Source organism: Equus caballus, chromosome 31 (genome assembly GCF_041296265.1).
Source record: "Equus caballus isolate H_3958 breed thoroughbred chromosome 31, TB-T2T, whole genome shotgun sequence".
NCBI classification, from domain to species: Eukaryota; Metazoa; Chordata; class Mammalia; order Perissodactyla; family Equidae; genus Equus; species Equus caballus.
Window position 1 is genome coordinate 7,462,137 of NC_091714.1, and position 19,209 is coordinate 7,481,345.

Genomic DNA, 19,209 nt, shown 5'->3' on the forward strand with positions numbered 1-19,209 from the left:
AGAATATTCTTTCTTCTTCCACTTTCCCTCCATAAGTCAGAGAATCACCTCTTTTTGAGAAACACCATGTTTTTACATGATAAATACCTAAATTGTCGTATAGGAGATCAACTCGTGGCATGTTAAAGATGGCCACAAAATCTTTGATACCCCTCCCATTCTATTTCTCTGCCCTTTGAATCTGGGCTGGCCCATGTCTGATTTGACCAGTCGAGTACAGTGGAAAGGACTCTATGCCAGGCTTGGCTTTAAGAGGACTGGCAGCTTCCATATCAGCCATTGGAAGGAGCCCTGGGCTGTCACATTAGAAATCTAAATGCCCTTAGGCCACCAGGTTGTGAGGAAGACCAAGCTAACCACAGGGAGTGGCTATGTGGAAAGAGGAGGGGAAAGAATGAAAAAAAAAGAGGAGGAGGGGGTAGTTTGTTACACAACAACAGAAAACTGGACAAACCCCATGATAGACCGTAAGCCTTTCCTTTCCTGTTTTTCTCGAAGCTCCGTATACAGCTTGTGTGCTTCTTGTCTGTGTGTATGCAATTCTTACATCTCCTGCCACACTGGAGATTCCTTTGGAGTATCTTTGTGTTGGTTTGTCAAATGCAGAGCTTACCATGAACTTCTCTCTGAAGTTTTTACAGTATTTATAAACTGACAACATGTTCTTTAGTGCTCGTGTATTATATGGGGCAGGAATTTGTGCTATTTTATCTGACACCGAAGAGAAACATGCATATAATTATTTTGTCACTGCTTTATAGCTAAAATTACAACATGGAGTCAATAATTATAAGGTAAATTTAGAGTTCTAACAGCATTGTTTGTCCTTTTGAACAGCACAAAGGATATCCATTCGATGCAATTATATTTTCCATTCAATTATATATATGCTGTCTGAGTCCTTTCTATTTCAATTCACTCATGGAGATAAATTACTTTTATTGATCCATGTTCATTTACGTATCTCTTGACTTCTGACCATCTGTTTTTGACTGTTTTTCCTGCCTGGAACTTATAGTTTCATAATCCATTTATTTCTTGCTTTTATCTTCTTCTTTCCTATCATTAAATTTTTCTCTTCTTCACAGACTATAATTTTATCTTTGATTTTTTTGTACATCTACTTACATTCCCAAAATAGAAAAAAAAATTATGAATTGTTCAAATCATTCAGTAGGTTTGAAATCTCATAACTTTCATGCAAAAATATCCATTCATTGTAACTTTATAAAGGTTATGCTGGAAATAACCTAATCGATCATGTTACAAATCAAGTATGTGGTCGTGTAATAAAGACCTGAGCAGATAATAAATTCTAAAGCAGACAAGTTGACTGAATTCTAATAAAAATCTGAGAGAAAATGTATTGTTATCTTTTACGGGTATCTTGATAGTGGGAAGAAATGGGATGGATTTTTTGTTAGAAGGTATGTGAGGAGAAGTGGCATGCACCTCTTCTAGAAGGGCTATAGTTTTCTTTGCCTTTGGGTTCCTTAGTGTCTTCTCCCATATTGCCCCACCTTCTTCCTTTCTTTCTCTTCCTCTCTCTTTCCTTTTCCCTCTTCTGATAAGACAGGGCGGGGATGGGAGTCTGGGAGGAGAAGAAAGGCTGAAGGCGTAAGATTGGTGAGCCAATTCTTCTTTTTCACATCTTGAAAAAATTTAAATTGATTTATAAATAGACTTGGGCTGAAATCCAATGCTCAAGTCCATCACTTCGAGTTATTGGCCCTCTCAGCAGCATGATCTGCTTTCTCACTCTCTACTCTTCACTCACTGTCTTCACTTGGCTATGTCTTGATGCTGTTGCTCAGGATAAAAATGCTGGAGTCACCCTTGACTCTTCCCCTCTTTGGCTTACTCCATAATATGCAGTCCATCAGCAAGTTCTGTTAACCTCCCTCCCTCCCCCATAGATACCATCATCTCTCACCTGACCAGGTAGGAGCTTCCTAACTGATGTCCTGCTTCTGGTTTTTTTCCTCAAGTCTCTTTCAGAGTTCAGGCTTTGGAGTCAGACAGTGAATTTGGAAACCAACCTTCATCACTTAGTAACTATATGACACTGGGCAAGTTTCCTCACCTCCCTGGGCCTCAGAATCCTCACCTGCAAAATGGGAATAGTAACACAATAACTCATATACTCAGAGTGATTTTGTGAGGACTAACAAGCTAATACACATAAAGTGCTTGGAGCAGCTCCTAGAACACGGTCAACAGTCGATAAATGTTGGCCATTGTTATGAGTTCATGATCATTTTCTACACAGTAAGGAGAGAGAGCCCTTTTAAAATGTGTAGGATGATGAGAAGATGGTGACATTAGGGGAAGCTGGGTGAGAGGTATCTGAGAACTCTCTGCAGCATCTTTGCAACTCTTCTGTAAATCTAAAAGTATTTCAAAGAGAAGTGTTTGTTAACCGTAAAGAACATCACATCGCTACCATGTGGGAGATCCTCCAATGCCTTCTCCTTGCTCTTGGAGTTGAACTTGAACCCTTTATCCAGGCTTATGAAGTCGATCATAATCCAGCTCCTGGCCAACTCCAGACTCACCTCCTTCCACTCTCCTTCCCAGCCCCCTACTCCTGCCTCAGGGCTGGCCCCTGGTCTGCAGAGGAGGCTCTGCCTGCCCTGCTCTTCCCACGTCTTCAGGGCGTCCAGGACTCTCAGCTCAAGATACCTCCTCGGTGTTGCTGACATTCTTCTTCTCCCCTCTTCCCAACACCTCCCTCGTTTTATCTTTCTCCATAGCACTTAGCATTCTCTGACAGTTTTATTTTTTCTTTAACTTGTTTACTTATTATCTGACTACCTTGTAGAATGTAAATTTCATGAGGGCAGAGAGTTTGTCTTAAGCATCTGCATTCTTCCTATCTAGACCAGTTCCTGGCATTTGGTCATTGTTCACTATTTTTTGAAGGAATAAATCAACAATCAATATTAAACAATATTAATATTCTTTCTCTATCAGTTTTCTCCTATTACTAATTCCACATTATGTGGGCATAAGAGAATGTTAAAACTAATCAAATCAGCAAGTGGGCTATTCAATGAAAATTAATGTATTGTTTCTTTATATTTTACTCCTCAATCTTTAAGGTAGAAATCAGTTTCTGGGGGCCAGCCCCGTGGCCAAGTGGTTAAGTTCACAAGCTACGCTTTGGGGGCCCAGGGTTTCACCAGTTCAGATCCTGGGCATGAACCTGGCACTGCTCATCAGGCCATGCTGTGGCAGCGTCTTGCATAGGAGAGCCAGAAGGACCTACAACTAGAATATACAACTATGTACTGAGGGGCTTTGGGGAGAAGAAGAAGAAGTCAGTTTCTGCATGTCCAAAATAATCCTATATACTCAACAAACACATTACCTCATTGTAAAGATGAGATTTTGATCCTTTTTTTTAAGAAAAAATACATGTTCAATATTCTTTTTGGAAAAGATAGGATTACCTTGTGTTGTCGAGAGTCAGGTAAAAATTGCATTATTTCTTCCTTTCTTTGTTCTCCATTAGAATATTTCATAGTTAGAGAAAAATAATACGGAATAGAATGTAAAACGTATTGGAGATTCAGTTGATTTAGCAAGCAATTTGAGTCAATTCATAACACTATTCAATTAGATTCAATAGCAATCGAAAAAGAAAAACTGGCCTTACCATTAGATAGTTGAAACATTGCCTTACACTGCGCTGACTTGATTAGATATGGTCCAAATTATCTGTGGCTGTTATAGAAACTCAAACTTTCTCAGCTGTAAAAGGCAAAAAAACACTGAAACATCCAGTAAGCTTTCCGAGAACTGCAGGCTCTGAGGAGCCATCCTGTGCACGACTCCAGGGAGATGGTGGGGATGGTTGAACGTGTTATAGCTGCCTCTTACATCTGAATGTCATTTTCTTCAGGCCCAGTAAACTTCGAAACAAAGCAGACTTCTTGCCTAGTTATATTGGGTTACCTTTTACCAAAGGAAATGTTTTTCTTAGAGAAAGAATTTCCATACACTCTTCAGCTAGATGCCCAAATGTTAACCATCACCTCATTTGTTTCTCTCCCTCTCTGTATACAAATATACGTATACATTTTTTTTTTTCTGAACCATTTGGGAGTAAGTGGCCAACATGGTGTTCTTTTATCTCTAAAGACTTCAGAATGTGTTTCCTCCATACAGGGGTAATCTGCTATGTACCCACAGTGAAATTGCCAAAACCAGGAGATTAGCAATGATACCATGCTCTTATCTAATGTACAAACCTTGTTCAGATTTCACAAACTTGTCCAAAGTATATACCTTCCAGCTCATGCATTGCGTTTAGTCAATGCATCTCTTTAGTCCCCTCCAATCTCATCCCTCTTTGCCTTTTACAACAGTCACGTTTTTGACTACTGCAGGCCAGTTATTTTATAGAATGTCCTTCAATTTGGGGTTCTCTGATGTTTCCTCATGTTCAGACTCAAGATATCCATTTTTTGCAAGAGTGTCATGGGAATGATGTTGTGTACTCCCCAGTACATCGTATCAGTTGGCACACGAGGTCACCTTGTCCCATTGCTGGTCCAGGTGCTGGCTGCCAAGTTTCTGCACTGCAGAGCTAATATTAGAATGTTAACTTAATTAGACATAAAATGGAGCCTGAATAAATAATAATTTCTCTTCAGAAATTAATCCTCTGCAATAGAGTTGTATTTTCAAGGAAATTCAACAGACACATATGCACAGGTAAAGAAGAGAATGGCTTATCAGCATCTGAAAATCAGACAAAACTATCTGCAGGCATCTTGAAGAGATATCTGCACCCGCATGTTCATTGCAGCACTATTCACAATAGCCAAGACGTGGAAACAACCCAAGTGCCCATCGAGAGACGAGTGGATAAAGAAGATGTGGTATAAATATATACAATGGAATATTATTTAGCCATGAGAAAAAAGAAATCCTTCTGTTTGTGACAACACGAATGAATCTGGAAGATGTTATGCTTAATGAAATAAGTCAGACAGAGAAAGACAAATACTGTATGATCTCACTTATGTACAGAATCTCAAAAAGAAAAAAGTTGAACTCATAGCAGCAGAGCCAAATGGTGGTTACCAGGGCCGGGGGTGGGGGAAATGGGAAGATATTGGTCAAAGGTACAAAGTTGAAGTTATGTAGGATGAGTACGTCTAGGGATCTAATGTACAGCGTGATGACTGCAGTTAATAACCCTGTATTAAAGACTGGAAATCTGCTAACAGAGTAGATTTCAGGTGCTCTCATCACCAAAAAAAAATGGTAACTGTGAGGAGATGATATGACAATTAGCTTGACTGTAATAATCATTTCACTGTGTATATGTATATCAGGTCATCATGTGGTACACCTTAAATATATGCAATTTTTATTTAAAAATATATGAATAAAAAATAGTGAAATAAAATTTAAAAATATGCAGGTAGTTATCTCTAAAAAGCAAAATCTTTAGCAATGAGGTACACAAATTTGATGGTTTTCTATGTGCTTTATGTATTTTCCTCTTTCCTATGTGTCAAAACTTTTGAAAACTGAGGCCATGAATTGTCTGCCCGAGATGGAAGATCAAAAGTTACCTTTTGAAAAAAAAATGTCCTGGGTGCCAGCCCGTGGCGTAGTGGTTAAGTTCCCTCGCTCCAGTTCAGTGGCCCGGCGTTTGTAGGTTCAGATCCCGGGCACGGACTTAACACCACTTGTTAAGCCACGCTGTGGCAGCATTCCACATAAAATAGAGGAAGATTGGCACAGATGTTAGCTCAGCAACAATCTTCCTCAAGCAAAAAGAAGAAGATTGGCAACAGAGGTTAGTTCAGGGCCAATCTTCCTCACACCCACACACAAATTTTCTCTTAAAATTTCTAGTATTGCAATACAAGTAATCCTCCCTTCTGAGAATGAGTTTATTTTATCATGTTTGGCTGTGCATTGGATTTCTCTGAAGTAAACTTTGTTTTTCCGCTGACTGAATCCTTAGAAGAGAGTGAGATGAAAACTTCTGGGGAGAAAGCAGTTAACGTGACTGTGCTGAGGACATGCACCATCCTGCAGTGGGCTGACCCTCGCAGGGTACCAGCCGGCATTCTCCCAGCAGTGCCTTCATCCTCTCTACCTGCCTTCCTCTTTTATGTTTACTTCTGCTAAACTCTGTTGTTATAGTTAAGAAGCAGCATTTTTGATGCCCTACAATATACTCTATCTTGATGTTATTAAAATTAGAACCTTCAGTTTCTAGGAAATATACTACTCCTTCTCTTCGTCCTAGTCATTCTATACAAAATCAGGATATAAAACTCCACACTACAAATGATCGTCTATTACAAATATTGTATCTAAATTATGGCTTGATAGAGTTGCCAGATAAAATCCAGGATGCCCAGTTAAATTTGAATTTCAGACAAACAAAAATATCTAGGACATACACATGCTAAAACAATTTGTTGTTGTTGTTTATCTGAAATTCAAATTTAACTAGGTGTTCTGTATTTTTATTTATTAAATCTGGGAATCTTGGGCTTGTGCCACAAAAGTTCTGTGCTTCTTTCAAGAACTTCTTAGGTTTTATTTAATAGGGATTATGTGGTGTCCTTCTGTTGTTCTCATCACTGGGAAGTGGAGAACCCAATCTGTGGCCCACACAGAACAGTGCCGTAGACCTTTAGGGTATACGCTTACTTGTGCAACCTCAGTTCCCAGCACACTCTTATTTGTATTTCCACCCTTTTCCCTTCATTGCCCGTCCTTTCATTAAAACAACAGGAACAACATCAAGAAACTGTCCTGTTTGTTGCAAATATTCCTAAACTATTTCATTTCCTTTTATTGAATGAGTCATAGGATGGGTTAAAATAACTAAATACATACTTATCATTGATATCCATGGAATAAAGTCTTAATATTAACAATTATTAACTTTCCATTGATGTGGTCTTATTAATACTTGTAGAATATTTCTCTATCAATCCCAAGAGCTAAAATTTTACTTTGAGTTTTAAATCAGAAATCCCCAGTTCAGGCCATAATATTATAAACTTCTAAAAACATTAGGAGTAATTCTCACTAAGGACTGAAATGAAGAGATTTTTAAGAGCTTAATGGATGCTGCTAGAATCCAACACTCAGACTGTATTATGTAAAGTGGGTTTCATGTGTTCAAAACATCTTTTAAAAAAACAGTCGAATCTCATCTTTGAATAGCATGCATTTTACCATAAGAATGGGCAAATTGGTTTTATCATTCTTAACCTCAGATTAGCATTAAAGTAATTTTTATTAGAAACAAGCTTCGTTTTATTTAGAGTTGCAAAAGTGAAACAAATCTTGATTTTTGTTTCTGAAATGATCTCCATTACACAGACATATAATGACACCTTAATTTTCAAGTTACTAGCCTTGAGGTTCAAGTTACTAGTGACTTGAAAATTACAAGTAATTTTCAAATTACTAGCCTCCTTATAATGCCCCTTTAAAGTTTCCTGAACATATTTTAGTGGAAATTTAGGAATTGATTGATTTTATTCTCATTATTTGAGAATAACACGACACAGGCTGCCATACATCAGTAAGGAAGAATTCCTCCTCTTTTTGGTCCACACTGCTGCCAGCAGACACCAGAGATGCCTCAGGCTTGTCTCCCATCTAAATTACATGAGAATTGGGATTTATACAGGCTATAAATCTAGTCAGAATAAAGCCCTTAAGTGGTAACCAATTTTGTGGTGTGTAAGTATCATTGATTTGTTAATCTGAGGGTGTTTTTTATAAACTCTTTTGGATTAGTGAGCTCTGATAGCAGAGCTATCTTAACGCCCTTGAAGAGTAGTAAATGTAGTGAATAAGGCCGTGAAATTAACCCGTTGGCCCCATCTATAAATTTAAATCAAGCCTTAGAAACAAGAGAGCAGTCTCATTACATGTGGTTTGCTAGCGTATGTACTATACTATAGCAGCCGTAGAAACGATTTTTTCCTGATTGATAATTGTTGCTCTCCATCCAGGAGACTAAGGCATCAGGAAGAGCTACAGGACATGCAGGCTTTGTGAGGGTAAATCCTCAATCCAGAGGGACTTATGGCACTTTGTGGAAAGACCAAATGAGCTCATGATCCAGAGACATTTTTATAAGGCACTATTAAGATGAATTTAGATTTAATTTAGGGAGTTATATTTCTCGGTTATAAACCATAAGGAGAAAGATGCATTATGTTCTCAAAAATTTCCTATCTAGAGAATACTGGGACCATGCTATTTTAACAGGAAGGCTACAAGGGTGTTCTACTCAGAGATGCACAAAAGAGATTTTTTTTTCAATGGAAATAGCGGTATAAGAAGGGAAAATGAAAGGGATAGATTTCAGTCCTTAGACTTTTTTTAACAAAATCTCCTTTAGAAATGTTGCTTGTGGTGTTAGCATAGAATAAGTGCTTGTCCCATAAGGACTAGTGTAATTTCAATTCTCCGTGCGAGCAAGTCATCAAGGCAACTGGAGCAAAGATGGGCAAGAACGTAGCACCCAGAGAAGAAAACTGAACTCAGTTCCTCTCAAGTTCCAATAACCTCTACTTTGCTATGGCAATACTGTGACAAAAACCAACAGTGCTAATTAGGCTTGGAATTGTCCGTTAGGGAAACAAAAGGCTCCTTTCTTACAAATCTGCCCTTAAAGAAAAGAACATGATTTAAAAAGAAAAAAAGGGAGAGTGCTAGCGTCAAATGGAAGAATCACTGAGATTTCAGATGTGTGTTGAATCTGTTGCCTGGCTTGGGTGACTTCCCTATGTTGAGACTTCAGAGCTATAGGCAGAGCTAGCTTTAGGAGGGGGAAAAAAAAATAAAGAAGAACCACCTCCTTAGTCTGGTTTCAGGATTGCTAAGGAAGGGCCGGATGTCTATCCAACCTCCTGCAGCCGATCCTGAAAATGGCACCATCCCTGTGTGTCTTGAAATGTTGCTAGTATACATGCATCCATATCTGGGGAAAAGAAATTCTTACCTGGTCTGAGCTACAATTTAATAACTTTAATTGACAACCAGCAGAGGGAAAGTCTCTGTTCCAGGTTAGATACCTGGACTTCAAAAAAAAATAATCATGGTTTGGATGAATTTTAACACCTCATGATGTATTCCCAAAATTCAAGAGGCAAATGTGGAAGACTATTTTGGCTTCAGAATAGAACCTTGGGTTTTAATTTCTCTTTTTGGTGATCCGTATCTATCTGCAAAAGAGGCCTGACTTCTGCTTCCTAAGAGCTCGTCTACTAATACTGATTATTCTTTTTGCGAAGTTATTGTGACATAACTGTAACCATTTCCAAAGCAAGACTCAGTCATCTGTCACAAAAAGCTATGAAGCACTCCTAAACTGGGAGAGCGCCATTTTTCACAAATACAGGAAAACCAAAGCTCGCATATATGAATCTAATGCATCAAAACCTTCTTTTACAGTGTGTGTCTTATAGATTGTGTTTTCTCTGAGCTGTCAGTAAACATTCAATGGTCCTTATGTGCTTCAGAAAGAGAGAATTAGTGCTTAATTCATACTTTGAGTCTTCTCCCCAAATGCCAACCTGGAAAGGAATACGTCTGTATTACAGATAAAGTGGAAAGATTAAGCAACCAGGCTTTTTTCTTTTTTCCTTTTTTTCTGATTTAAATGCTGGGAAGAAAAGCAATCGGATTCTGAAGTGTTCTCTTTGGTTCTTCTCTAAATAACAAATTGGGCTTCATACAAACGGAGAAGCCATTGTTGACATTCATTGACAGATCTGAAGCAATGCGTTCTTTATGAAATAACACTGCATTGCTAATAAAGAGATCCCAGCAGCCAAGCTTGTGCTGTTTAATTTGTTTCTGTGGTGTGATAGTGTAATTCTGACATGCTAAAAAATGGCTACACAGAGACTCATACTGCAATTGTTGCTGAGCACATTTTCCATAGAACATTTGTTATTGCTGTGCTTGGCATGTCTTCTGAGAAGCAATATCCTAAATGAAGCTGGGGGTAGGATCCCCCTAATGTAGAATACAATTGTGTATCCACCTTCAGCTTATCTCAAAAATATTTAAATAGATATTCATTGCATGCTTTCTATTGGATAGGACAGCTGTTCTCTTATAATAAATCCAGGGAATCCTCCACATTATTTCTTTCTATCTTTGGACGGCAAAGTGTAAGGGGGATATGTTAAAAGATTTTTCTTGTAATAACAGGCCAGCCCTGGGATTGGGTATCTTTCTTTCCTTTTGGCATGTAAAAATTTTAATAGAAGAACTATTATTGTAGTAAATTAGCTAATCTTACAAAATAGATTTTCGTGCTTTTTAGACTATATTTAATCTCAGATTTTTCAGCACCATTATACGCAGAGCGTGTGGGTGCCTGCTATGTGAGTCACCAGCTGAAAGTAGAAAGGTTGGACTCTGGCGTCCTATTTGATTGGGAAGCTGGAAGGACAGACTGTCTTGAGCATACACATTTTTCATAATTATGTTGCCTGCAGGGTTGCCACCTGTCCTAATTTGATCTGATTAAGGTGAAATGCAAAAACTGTCCTCATTTCTCTCTGAGTGGAGTGGTGCCAAGCTTCATCTCAGGAAGGAGGAAGAGATGAATACATACACAGTCAAGGAAGGAGAAGGGAGATGGTAAAGCATCAGCCAGTTTCTACTACTCTGGGAAGGTGGGAGAAATTGGCCTTATTGTTATTGGAAGTGTAAGCTATTGACACATCCTGAAGAGCGTTTTGGTAGGAACTATCAAAATGTTAAATGCAATAATATCTCAACCCAGCAGTAGTTGCACTTCGAGGAATGTTTCCCATTTCGATCATCTGAATGATTTGCAAATATACATGTACTGTCACTCACTGACACAAGTATCATCGTTCAGGGGTTGGTTAAAGGATACTGCATATGATGGAAAGATGAGCAGCCATGAAAAATCATGATATATGTCTGTATTGTTTGACATGGAAAGCATACTATTAGGTAAAAAGAAGAAGATACAGGATTTCATGCACAGTATGATCCACATATTTAAAATTGTGTGTGTGTGTGTTTATGTGGGTATGTATGCAGTAGGAGAATTATCTAGAAGAATATTCACAAAAATATTAATGGCAACTCTCTGGGTGGTGGAATTGCTAATTTTCATTTTCTATACTATTTTAATATTTTACGATGACTATGAAAAAAACTGTTTTCATTTGGAAAACACTTTTTTTTAAAGAAGGACAGAGAATTGTAAACATTAAATATTTCCTTAATCTCTCCTAAAGAGGGAAAAAACCCTCTGGAAATGAAAATCCAGCAGCAACACTTCTAAGAAGTGAAAAAGACATATATTTTTTTTTGCTCTACCCCCAACGGTGCTGAGCCATTATGTAACCCAATTTTCTTCTTAATTTCTTGTCCCAAGATGAGCTTTTTGTCTTAAACATTTTCTTTTTAGAATAGCATAACACCATGTGCACTAACAGCTACCTAGTCATGTATCTGCATAAATATTTTGCTCATTTGTCCTGAAAACTTTAAAGAAGATACTAATAATGCTGTGCATATCCAAGAAAGTAGATATAACCCATCCCTTCTCATGTCCCCTCAAAGTGACATCATATCACCAAACAGGTGAGAGTCCAACAGAAAAGTTTTCAGGTTTTCCAGAACTCTCTCTAGTTGATCACCACAGAATTAACCAGTAAACCACATATCTATTTTGGTTTAAGGTTTTCAAGGTTTTGCAGAATTAGTTTTTGTGTTTTGAAATAAGGCATCTAAGTAGAAAGATGTTAGATGGAATTTAGTCTTTGGCTTCCAAGTTGTTCCACAGTCTTTGCTCCAGCACCAGCCTCATGCTGGGCTGACTCCCTGGATGTGACTGTTGAGTTCACCCCAACCTGGGCTAAATTTGAGTCTAAGTCATAAGACAGCTCTGAACTCAACTCGTGTGTCCGTGACACTTACACCTGGTTTACTTTATCCTTATTATAAAATCAATAATAGTATACAAATGCAGTTTTTTCCAGTTTAGATTATGTCTGGTTTACCCAACGTTGTAATGTACAGATCTTCAAAGGCATGCTTTCAACTTTCAACAATCTAAATTGTTTTACTATAATCTCAACATTTTAACAAGAGCTGGTTTTCCTATATAGGAATTTTTTTTCTACTATAACGTTAGATTATCAAAAAAATTGGGTTGTTAGGGAAATTCTGCCTTTTAAGATATCTCTTTTAAGACTGTTTTTTCTGTGAGCCAGAGTACCTTTTAGAATAAGGACTTTTTGGACTTTGGCAAAAATCAGTAGATGAAAGTGATGATGCTGTGTGACAAGATCCCCCTTTCAGTAGTATGTGGGGCAGGATGCAAGGTGAGTCGGGAAGTTACAGGTTAGATCAAAAACTCCTTCCCTGATCTTGAGGAGTGTATGGTATAAAATAGACAAAGAGTAGATACATTCAAATGTGAGTGAGTGAAGCCTGCTTAGAGCCCCAGGAGCAGGAGGCCATTTCGTTCATACATGTCTCCTCGGCTCCCTGAGCAATAACTTCCCCTGAATGAACAAACAAATACACATGACTGTTAGGCCCCTCCTCCATCCCAGCCCCAGCCATGTAAGATGGGGGAGGAACTGTTGGGGCGGGGACATGAAGAATGGGGAAAATGTATCATGATCCAAAATCCAAACATCCCTGGGGATGCTTCCGATGTGTCCCCTTCCGCGTCTTTCACATCATTTGACCCCCAAATTTACCCTCACCCCTGGGTTCTTGAGAGCCACTAAATAACAGGATGGGTAGAGTTTACAGTAGTTGTATAGCTGTGAAGGTAGAAATGAAAGAACAGGTACAGGGGCTCAGTGCACTAAAATATGAGTAATAGTGGCAAAGCTTTTGAATCTAATCATGGTCAGTGAGATGGAGGTCCCTCTGGAAGTGCGTGGAAGCCCTGAGCACCTGGCCCTGGAGGCGAGTGATGCACAAGGTCTCTTAAAACCTCTTCATCATGGAAGTTTTCCAATATAGAAAGTAAAGAGAAAAATAGTACAACGAACCTCCACATACACATCACTCAGCTACAACAGTCGTTGATTTACAGCCAATCTTGTTTCAGGCATTCCTCATTGCTGGATTAGTCTGAAGCAAATCCCAGAGATCATATCATTTCTTTTAGACTTACCAAATGATAAAGACTTGTTGACTAAACAGAACCACAATATCTCTATCATACCTAAAATATAAATTATAATCCCTTAATATTATCAAATATCAAGTTATTATTTAAATTTTGCTTGTTGTCTCATAATTTTTTACAGTGGATTTTTTTTCAAATCAGGAGCCTAAAAAAGTCTTTACGTGGCATTTGGTAACATGTCTGATGTGTCTCTTAAGTCTCTTTCTCTCTCTCTCTCTCTCTCTAAATTCTTGTGATGCATTTGTTAAAGAAGCTGGGCCATTTGCCCTAGAGAGTTCCCCACATTTTGAATTTGGCTGCACTCCTCTGAGGGTTGTATACGGAGAAGAAGATGGTTCACAAATTTAGCTCACACTTAATATCATGGGGAGGGCTCGTTAAAATGCAGATTGCTGGGCCTCGTCCCATAGTTTCTGATTCACTCTGTCTGGGATGGGGCCCAAGAATCTGCGTCTATAGCAAACTCCCAGGTGATGTTGATGCTGCTGCCTCTGGACACCATACTTTGAGAACCAATCATATAACTAATCCTCTGTCCCCCATATTATCTTTAAGTTAATATTTCTAGCCAAGTGTTTGATCTGAGAGAGAGATTTTGTTTTTTATAGGAATCTTCAAAAGTAGTATTACGTACTTTTGTCAGTAAACACAGAATGTCCTTTGTCCATCTTTGTGGGACTAGCAGCCATCGATGATTCTTAATTTCATTTGGCTTTATAAATTATTTATATTCTAATAAGTCTATCATTCCTTTTTAATTTATTAGCTGGAATACTTTTATTGAAAGAAATTTTCCTCTATCAATCATCTAATTACTCAGAGGTACAATTCCTATGTTAAAGGCAAGTTAAATGCTTGACTACCCTCCTTTTATTTACCAGTTTTAAATATAATGAATTATTTTCCTAGTATCTTCTAAAGGTGACAAATGAGGTCTAAAAAAAAAAACTTAAGAACTCATGAATTTTGACATATCTAATGCATTTGAATATATTATAGTTCTTATTTTTACTGGTGCTCAAATTATCCTGTCTTTTCACCAGTGTGAGCTTCTCTGTGCTGGTTCTTGAATCCTTTTGACATGAGCCTCATAGTTTTTGACCGCTTTCCCACTTTCTGATGTGACAAGGTGCTCCAGGCTCACCCTATACATGTCATGCCCCACAGCTGAGATCAGCCATTGCTTGAAGGAGCCCAGGGAATGAAAAACTGGAAGATGATAGATACATAGGTAGATAGATAGATAGATAGATAGATAGATAGACAAATAGATAGACAGATAGATAGATAGTAGGGTTTTTAATGGAAAAATATATCATGAGCTTATACTGATATTGTCAAGGTCAAGATGTGCCAGGAGGTGAAAGCCCGGCATATGGTCAGAAGAAATGAGGCAAACACAATGTACTATGAAAAGAGAGATTTGATATCGGACCTGCCCCAGGCCCAAAGTCTCTGTGTGGCTCCAAGAGAGCAGGAATCTTCCCTGTCTCCTTTACTGCTGGACCCCTCAGCAGCTTCAACAAATATATGCCCAACAAGTGTTTGAATGAATGAATGCATGAATGAATGAATGAATGGCTTTCCTACCACCAACTCTCCAGGGAGCATCACTGGAACCTAGGAACACTGAGACTGCCGCAAGGAACAACCTGTCACACCTGGCAGATTGCCAGAAATAGGCTGAAGGATTAGACTTCCAATCAGAAATTGTCTGTAATGCAAAGGAAATAGCTCGAGAGACCATTTAAAGAAAAGAGCCTCTGCCTACACAACCAAAGTTGATATGGGGATTTGGCAGTCATTTGGTTAGTGTGGTTGATGTCAATATATATCCAGAAAAGTCAGGCCAGCTAAGGAAGGAGAAGTCTCATGTGCAGCCTGATCTGTCTGTGTTCCCTTCACGAATCACGTCAACTAGGTGATGGCCCAGTAGCCACTTCTCCTGGGAAGAGGAGCCTCCATCCACTAAGCAGGTTGTCATCAATGATCTCATCCGAGGAGCCATGACTAGCTCTACCTTCTGGGATGGGCCTTGCGTCCGGTGGAGAAGAAGGTTTCCCAGTGAGCGCTGGCCTAGAATGAAAGAAGAACCTGAAGAAGTGTGGGGTTTGTGGAGAGGGACACACAGGCCACATCTGCCTCAAGTACTAGGCACTGAGGGGCAAACTTGCAAACAAGTACCAAAATGATAGTCATAATTTTAAAGCAATTCATTTTACAGATACATATTACCTGATTGGAATGAGTTCTAATCATGATGTGTGATGAATATAATCGCTATATGTGAGTGTTTTATATCCACTTGGAAGTTTCATAATGACTATAATAGTGTTCGGGGTTTTCAGAGACTTTTAGATACCCCCTCCCCCACGCTTCACTCAGGTAAGGCGATGGGGACCAGTCAACAGATGGGCAGCAAACTGGAGTGATGCGGGATGCTTGGTGAGGATGGCTAGCGGGGATGGAGTAGCGCCTGTTTAGATCACAGGATGCCACTTGTCCAAGTCACAGAAGAAGGTCAGAGGGAGCAGCTTGACTAGAAAGACTGGAGAATGACTGTTGGAGCTCAAAGACAATGCAGTCTCCTCTGAAAGCTGGACATCTCTGGTCACAAAGCCATTTAAGCAAAACCAAGACAAAAAGGTTACACAGCTTATGGCCTCTGTCTAGGCATAACTTAAGAATTTTCAATAGAAATTTCCTTTTCAATGTAACATTATTACTTTTTCCTTTATTCAGTGTAAATATCAACAACCAGAGGAACTTAAACATATATAAGCAGAAAGAAGAAAGTAATTATCGTATTTTCTCCACTAGGTGAAAATCACCATCAATATTGTGGCACACGATCTTCCAATACTTTTCCAATGCATATATAATTATTTTACCAAACAAAATCATCATATGTGTGCTGGTTTGTAATCTGATGTCTTTACTTAACACCATATCATAAATACCTATCCTCATAATTTAATAGTCATTTACAGTGTCATTCTCATGGCTGCATTACATTCCATCCTTGGCCTTTATATGTTGGAGTGTTCAGTGTTCAGACGTGGACCTCCTCTCTATTGCTCTCACTCCCTGGCGGATCTCATCTGGTGTCATGGCTTTAAACAATATCTATACACAGAGAACTCATAAATGTATGTCTCTCTACCTTGAACCTCTCTCTTGCACTCCAGACTTGAACCTCTAATTGTCCCCTCTACACTGGGATGGATAATAGGGATCTGAAAGTTAACACATTCAGAGCTGAACACCTGATACCCCCCCAACCCCGCACCAAAACCACCTCCTCCCAGTCTCCCGTATCTCAGCCAATGGTGTTTTCAACCTTGCAGGGGCTCAGAACTAGAACCTTGCTGTCATCTGTGATTTTGGGCTTTCTTTCACACCAGCATACAATCTATCAGCAAACCCTATCAATCTGTCTTCAAAGCATATCCAGATTCCTACCAATGCTCGCTTCCTCTCCACCACCACCGTGGTCCAAGCCACCATCCTCTCTCACTTGGACTTAGCTTCTTAGCTCTCTGCCTCCATCCTTGCTCACTACAGGCTATTTCAACACTGCAGCCAAAGAGAAGTTTTTAAAAAATAAAACATATCATGTGACTCCTCTGCTTAAAACCCACCAGTGCCTTCCAATCTTATTAACTGTAACAGCCTAAATCCTTCCACATGACTAAAAGGGCCCTGCGTGGTGGGAAGGAGGATCTCTTTGCAAACAACTCCATTTTCTCTTGCCCCTTCTGCCTGTGCCCTCTGGCCTCCTCTATGTTCTTTCGGCACACTTTTCCTTCTCTGGGCACCTACATTTGCTGTTCCCTTTGCCTAGCACACCCTTCCCACAGCCACATCCTGTGATAGTGTGCTCCCGATCTCCCTTATGGTGACTCCTTAATGGAGAGGTTTTTCCTAACCATCCCTATAAAATAGTTCCCCATTCTCCATCGCTGCTATTGTTTTGCCTAGCACTTATCAACATCTGGCATTGTGTTATTTACTTGTTTGTTTCTTGTCTGGTCTCCCACATAGAATGGAAGTATGGTGAGGGCAGGGGCTTTTCCGTTTTGTCCGCTCCTGTATCCCCCATACATAAAACAATGCAGGGCAACGAATATTAATTGAATAAATGAATCTGAGTTGAATTAAGTATATCCAGATAGTTCCTTTTTTCTCCTATAAACACGCTCTTTGTTTTCTCTTCCTACTTAAAAACTGCAGTCTGAATAATGGTGAATAGTAAAAAATAGGGAGGATGAGTTATTTGTTTTGTCTTCCCCAAGTAACTGTTGATGACTTGCATGGTTAATAGGAGGCTGGATAATAAGATGAGGCAAATAGAAAAAACGTCCTCTGCTTAAAGGAAATGTTTTGTTCTGAAAATGCTTTTTTTTCATGTATCCAAAGTGACTAAGAGTTTCTAAACTTGCAATCCTCAATGCATAGTGCGTGGATGGGTGCATCAAAGTTGCCCTTCTTGCTGATAGATTGGCTGTTAGACGTCTATTTTCCAAAATAGCCCAGCTTCACCTATTCTAAAGCCCAGAGTTAGTGATAAATCCTGAAACAGGAAAGGAATCCCGGCATGTTGGCGCTCACTAGCTCAACACAGCTTCAACACCGTCTATACTAACAGTTTGACACACTTTCCCATCCCTCTCCTTGAAGTCCTCAAGCCAAATCCCAGCCTTCTGAATCAACGTCAGCTGTTGACGCTGATTCTCAGGCCAAGGATTCCATCTTCTTCCCCACTTCCTCAATCAGGCATACTATCTGTTGCTCGTTATTGATGGCATAGACACAACACTTTTCACATAATCCATAAATCAGTCTTTGGTTCCTATTGTCCGATGACTCAGCCCTCAGACTGGTGCCACATTTGTCATTTTCTTCCATTTTGACCCATTATCTCTGTTTTCAGATGCCAGATTTCCTGGGCCTCGTCTCTCCCAACACTTCCAAAAGAAAAGAGATGTGATAGTTAATTGATATTCGTAAAGTCACCAAATAACCAAAATCAAAAAATGGAGATCACCAATTTGGGGACTTAGACCAAAATGACAGCACAAAAGTAGGAAAATCATGTCTTGGATGAAGCTACACTTGATAGGCTTTCTCACCAGAGTAGCTTTATTCAAACCTATGAAAGTCCTGAGAGTCAAAGTTGGTACATATAAGAACTTCTAAAAGGCCAATAGCAGATGGATGAAGGTTTTTAGTAGGATAATCTTCAGGTTTGAAACACTAAGTGAATCTATTAATTTTCATTTTCGAGTCGATCATCGCTTAAGGCATGTAGTCTATAAACCATTTTCTTATGGAGGAATACAACGTAGAATGGCTGGATTTAACCGTCTAGAGTTGCTTATTCTAAGGCCATGGTGCAGTCAGCTGGGCAGCACCTAAGAGGCTAATGGACTCCAGTCTTTGCCAGCTGTGGGTGTGGTAACCAGAAACTTGCCAAAGCTGTTAGAAGGACCTCATTCTCCCTGTGTTTTAAAGATGCCCAGTTGAATGCTTGTGAATCGCATACTTCAAAATATGAATTGCAAATTTGGACTCATTGGTGTAACTCTGCTGACAGATGAGAATTATTCATATGTAGTCATTTTTGGCTAATTAAAATAAAGAATGATTGCTAATTTTCGCGTGGGGAAAGTGTAAAGATCTGGGCAATCAAACCATGGTATAATTCACAATATAGCTGAAGCTGTATGGGTTTTTTGCCCATCCTAGAACTGGTTATTTGTCCTTTAAATTAGATTTTAGGCTTTGTTTTATTTATCTCATCTCTTTTGAATGTATCTCACAGCAGCATACAAACTTTAAATATCTGAACTATGTGAAAGCGCTGATGAGTCTAAGTAGCAGTACTTAGAGTGCTTAAAGCATTACTGTTTTGTTTTGTTTTTTAGAATTTGAAATATGCCTTTCAGTAGAGAATGCAATTATGCCCACACTAAGATGAAGAAAAGAAAAAAAGATGCATTGCACTA

The 19,209-nt window shown here is 39.0% G+C and overlaps 1 protein-coding gene across 8 annotated transcripts in view; it reads left to right on the top strand.

The window, feature by feature from the left end:
- PRKN (parkin RBR E3 ubiquitin protein ligase) overlaps positions 1 to 19,209 on the top strand; it is a 1,205,440-nt gene that overhangs the window by 968,284 nt on the left and 217,947 nt on the right. The window lies entirely within an intron of this gene.